This window comes from Malania oleifera, chromosome 12, assembly GCF_029873635.1.
Source record: "Malania oleifera isolate guangnan ecotype guangnan chromosome 12, ASM2987363v1, whole genome shotgun sequence".
In the NCBI taxonomy this organism is placed as follows: domain Eukaryota; kingdom Viridiplantae; phylum Streptophyta; class Magnoliopsida; order Santalales; family Ximeniaceae; genus Malania; species Malania oleifera.
Genome location: NC_080428.1, coordinates 8,395,105 through 8,400,893, shown reverse-complemented (window position 1 = coordinate 8,400,893; position 5,789 = coordinate 8,395,105). Strand labels below are relative to the sequence as shown.

Genomic DNA, 5,789 nt, shown 5'->3' with positions numbered 1-5,789 from the left:
TTGGTATGCATTGTTTGAAACCCAAGATAATTCCCATAGATCTTGAGATTGAAAAATCTCGTAGGTCCCTTAAGAAATCTATCTCTAATCCAAAGAAGGTTGAGTAATCTGAACTGAAAGCTATGGCCGAAAATAACCCCCCAGTTCCCGCTGAACAAATCCCAGAATCCCTTGCTTCCCACCTACCTGTGGTGGGAGAGCAACACCTTTGACCCCTTAGGGACTACTTTGCCATCCTGCACATCCACATCCCTAATTTCAGTGATGATGCTCTCTGTCTTAGGCTTTTCTCGTTCTCTCTAAAGGATAAGGCCAAATATTAGCTGATGTCCTTAGAATCGAACTCGGTGACAACCTGGGCCACCATTTAGCATGAATTTCTTAGAAAGTACTTTCCAATCGGGAAGACTAATTAGTTTTGAAGAGCCATCACAAGTTTCTTATAGATGGATGAGGAAATCTTTTTCGATACTTGGGAGTACTTTAGAGACCTGCTTTATAAATGCCCACATCACTAGGTCCCCGAGTGGCAATTAGTCTAAACTTTCTACGAAGGGTTGGCTGAGAGAGATAGGTCCATGGTTGATGCGTTGTGCGAGGTACTTTCCTCACTAAGCATGAGAATGAGGCCTGGATTCTCCTTGAAAATCTAGCAAAAAACTCTTAGCAGCATTTGGCTGCCACCCGTAGACTACCTAATCCATTAACTTCTAAACCTAAGGGAGTTTATGAGTTAACCGCAAACCAAGACCTAGCCCCTACTCTATATGCTATATATAAAAAGTTAGATCAATGCTTGTCCTTAAGACTGCAAACAATGGCATATGCAAAAGTATATGCAATCTGCTTTGATCCTTCCCATACATGTTACAAATTCCCTCACGCGCATTCCCAACCTGAACTTGTACACGAGGAAGTAAAGGCCACCCAAAACTAGTATGATAAGCCAGCTAATGAACCCTACTTGAATACCTACAACCCCGGGTGAAAACAATATCCTAAACTTATCGTGGAGGCCACAAGCTCCAGGTTTTCAATCTCAAAGACCTCCACAAGCTCTAAATGCTCCACCTCTCCGACCTTATCAAAATTTCCAAAGTCACCTTGACTGTACCTCTAAATCATCATTATTATAGAAGCAACAACCTCCACCTCAACCCGAAAATGATTCATTTTAGGAGATGGTGCTGACAGCCCTTAAGCGAATCGAAGTCGACCGTCAAGTGGATCGGAAACTCCTTCACTTCTATTCCCAATCTATCACAAATCTAGAAACTGCCATGGGACAACTAGCTGCTACCCTAAGTAGGAGAGATGAAGGTAAGTTACCAAGTCAGCCCATAATAAATCCAAAGGGGCAATATGGAGTAGAGTGTGAACCGAACATTGGTTCGACAGCTTATCCTGAGCAGGCCTAGGGGGTAAGTTGCAGGGTGATAGATAATGAAACTAAGGAGAGGAGCAATTGTGCAAAGAAGAGAAGGAAGAAGAGGAGAAGATGACACCAATTACTGATCCTTATTTCCCACCTTCTTCCAGCCTAAAACATGACCACCCGCTTCCTTACCCGTGGTTGGAGGGACCAAGCCACATTATGCCCCTCATAGGGCCTTTCATGTCTCTCCAGCCCTATGCCCTTCAAATCTTCCTGTGCCTTGCTCATCCAATGTGGAGACCACCACTGAATTCATTTTGGGCGCATTCCGGCGATTTCAAGCCGACCAAACCCTCTTGGATGCAATGAATAAAATGCCTAGATATGCACAAATCATCAGGGAACTATATAAGTTGCAAAAAGAATCAAGGGCAGTTATGAATGGACAAGCATGGTTGACTGAGCATTGGAGTTCCATAACACAAAGTCACCTCCCTCCTAAACTAGAAGACCCCGGTTCCCCCACTATCCCTTGTGTAATTGGTGTGCCATTGAAGGGGCTCTTTTAAATCTAGGGGCAAGTGTGAAAATCCTCCCATACTTAGCCTATCAGCAACTTAACATTGGAAAGTTACAATCCACTCAGGTCACATTGAGTTCTGATCGATCCCTTAAGAAACCTAGTGGTGTAGTAAAGGATGTCATAGTCACAGTTGGAGAATTCCATTACCTGGTTGACTTCATTATTCTAGATATGGTACCCTCCAAAAACCCAATCCCAGTCCTTTTGGACATCTCATGGGGCCATAAGCAACGTAGGCTAAATATATTTAATACCTCCCAACATCCACTCAATGCCGTCCAAGCTGTGGACGAAGACGTGTTTGATAAAATTATTGGGGAAGCAACTCCTTCAATGCTATGGAAATACCCTGAGGATAGGAAACTTCAGCTTGATAGCCCTACCGTTTCCAAATGTGAAGACCCTTTTGAATTTATAACAAAACAGGATTCGGTCCCCGATTCTGAAAATAAGGTGGGGCTATGCAACTTCGGGTGTGAGGAAAAGAAGGGGGAAACCAATATTAATTGGGACTCAAGCTAAGCTCAAGTTGAGCTTTAAAGTGTATGGCTGAAGAAGGTAAAATTAGCACTTCTAGGAGGCAACCCAATAGTTTTGTCTTTTCTTTTTGAATCATTGGAGTAGTTAGAGTAGACTAACTAGGGTTCAGAATCGTTAGAGTAGGTGTTAGGTTAAGTTGGGGGTGTGACAAAGTGAAGCGATCATCATGTGTATGGATGACCTAGTTGAGCCCCCACACTTTTTTGAGATTGGAAAATACTGAGAGGGTTGACTATGTGCTTGACCAAAACTAAGCTTGGTGCACCCTGGTTGAAAAACAATGAGAAGTTGTTTTAAATCTACTCGACTCCAACTCTTCATCTCCCACCTTCTCATTACAGCTTAGGTGAGCATTGTCTCCCTCTTATTGCACTTGCTATTGGAGCAAGACATGGCCACATTTCACTCCCTTGCAATGTCTTCTCCTTCGGATTCATCTCTGGAATCCTTCCATGCATCATCTCAGCCTGTTGCCAAGAGGCGATGGGTTCGAGCTGTGCCACGGCGGGGATCTTCATTGTGGGGCTAGTAGGGTTAGGTTTCATAGGAGGAGGTCATGCACGTAGTTTGGGCACCTTGTAGACATTTGCGGCTGATACCGTGATGAGGGTCGGCCCTACAACCAGGGGGCTTGCCACACTTCATAACACCATATTTTGTGGACCAGACCTCCATCGATGTCATGAGGTCCGGTTTCCCCACTCTTGCAATTCCACCACTTTCGGCCGACCATGCCGTATATCCTACCATTATAGGTCTTTGATCCTCCTACCACTGCGCCTTCGGCTCCTAAACCTGACCCAACACCATGGCCATACCCCTTTCAATCATATCAGTCCCTCCCGCCAAGTCCATACCCGATCAACCACAGCCACTCCAGGCTCTCCAACCACATCGGACTCGACCCCCACTCTCCCCCAACCGGCTTCAGTACCTACAAGAAATGACAGATTCTCATGACGTAGCATTAGCCTTTCCACTAATGTTTTCATCTGATTCAGATTCTAACTCTGATTCTATCTAGAATCAACATTGTTGTATCAATTACTTTTGGGTCTTGTATTATGCCTCTGCGGCATAGGGTTGTTTTCTTTATTTTTCTTATTCTCAATCACCATGTTTCTGTAGCAATCCCAATACTTGTAATATGCCTTTCTATATTGTATTGACTGGACTCTTAATGACAACTTTCATGGTGCTTTTGGCCATTTTGTGTCTATTGTGCTACAGTGTCAATTTGCATGCCCGGCTTGTTTGAACATTATATTTTGTTGTAACACTGTTGGTTCTTTTTCTGGCACCATGCACGGTCCCATCCCTTGCCCAGGTTTTATTTTCATTTCAACACTTTAGTGATGGCACTGAATCTATAAGTTGGGGGTAGGGGATGGCACATTGCATGGCATATTCATGCACAAAATGCCACAATTTTCAATTTTTGAACATAAATTTCAGTGAACCTGCTAACATATTTCATACCCTCTACATACACATATATAACCTGATGTTATATGCATAAGCTTCTCAATTATATGATTTCATCATGCTTATTGACAATCTAGTAAATTAGTTGTGTAAAGTTGCATAACATGGCCGACAACATGATATTACTCCAGGTCATTGACTAGTGGTTTGTTTGGGTTAATACTGCGATGTAAACTCTAATATTTACATGGTACTTCACGAGGTTAAAAACACACTCACATGTGATTTGTAACACTTAAGGTTCTTTGAAAGCATTGAGAGAAAAACCATGGCTACTATGACACCTTGCGAGGTACTTTTGAGCCATTCATTCATTGCTTGAGTTTTTGATGTCAAACTCTGAGTTTATAAAACTCCACTTTCCTTCTTCTGGATACCCCTTGTTAACTAGTCTTTATTCTTGCATTTTTTGGACGAGAGGTGACATTAAGTGGGGAGATATAAACTTAGGTCTTGTAGCTTATTCAAAACATGAAAATTGAGCCACCCTAGAGATAGATGTACTTCATGGACACCTTTTCAAACTGAATTTACCACTGGTGGTATGAAGATGACGCAAGAGTGTAATGATTGTCCTAGCTTACAAAGAAATGAAAGCCAAGGAAAATAATGAGCAGAAGATGAAATATATATATATATACCTACTCCATATATAAGCAAAATGGAAAACTAAGGACATGACACCACATTCTTACAAATATCAAGAATCTTCAAGCTGACTGATAAATTTGTTGTATTTATGTCTAGTCTGTGAAGGGATTGATCTATGGTGGTCTTGATTAAATGTGGTGAATGAGTAAGAAGATGTTAAGGTGAAGAACTCGACACCTCAATAAGGGCTAAATCCCTTTCTATAAGACTAGTCCACTCCGCACTTCTTGCGTTAGTTCTTCAAATGTGGGACCTTTGATCATGACACTCTTCCTCACATATAATAGTGAACCCATTATCTTGAGTGAATTTTGAGGAAATAAACCAGTGAGGCCGAGTCAAAATGACTGTTCTATACATGCCTTCAAGCATTCTGAGTGAAACAAATCATACACCTTACATATGCCCTATGATGTGGTCTATTCATACTTGGATTTACATGCTAATATTAACTTTGAATTATAATCATGGGTTAATCCTTTGTGAGTAGCATGTTGAAATGGTTGTGTTATGTTGAGTTTTGCGTGATTAATACACTGCGGAGTGTGTGTATAATGGAGTTGTGTATGAAGGAACATGTATGTAATAAAGTTATATCTTTGTATGTAAAATGGTATGATTATGTGCATGCGTTTCCATCTATTAAATTGGTGTTTGACGGTATCACCCTGGAAACCTTCACGAGACTAGAACTTGTCCACTAGGATCAACCTAGGGGTTTAAAACCTTATTACATACGGTAAATGCAATCGTATTTCCCGTGAAAGAGGATATAGGTAAGATTTGGTAGTTTTTTTAGATTTTGCTTTGCTCGAGGATTAGAAAAGTGTAAGTTGGGGGTTGTGATGAGTCCCTTAAATATATGATTTTAGACCCTCATTTATCTTTAATTATCCTCATTTTATTATGTATTTACCCAGAGTTATTATTGTTTAGAGCTATGCAATGTTTGTTTGTCTCTTTAGAAAAAACAGGTTAAAACCATGGAGTTAGGCATTACAAGAAGCCAAAAGGGATTTGGACAATTCAAAGCTTGAAGCTAGAAATTTAGCCAAGCTTCAGAAGCTTTACATCATAAATGGACAAGAAGATGACACTCAACCATGTGGCGCGACCAGCAAGCCACAGAGGCGACCTAGTCTTCCACTGCAAACT

At 41.3% G+C, this 5,789-nt stretch overlaps 1 non-coding gene across 1 annotated transcript; it reads right to left on the bottom strand.

Annotated features, from left to right (window-relative positions):
- Positions 1–413: 413 nt before the first annotated feature.
- LOC131145265 (small nucleolar RNA R71) lies at positions 414–517 on the bottom strand. The gene has a single exon (XR_009134051.1). It is a non-coding gene; the product is annotated as a small nucleolar RNA R71 (small nucleolar RNA).
- Between the last annotated feature and the right edge of the window lie 5,272 nt (positions 518–5,789).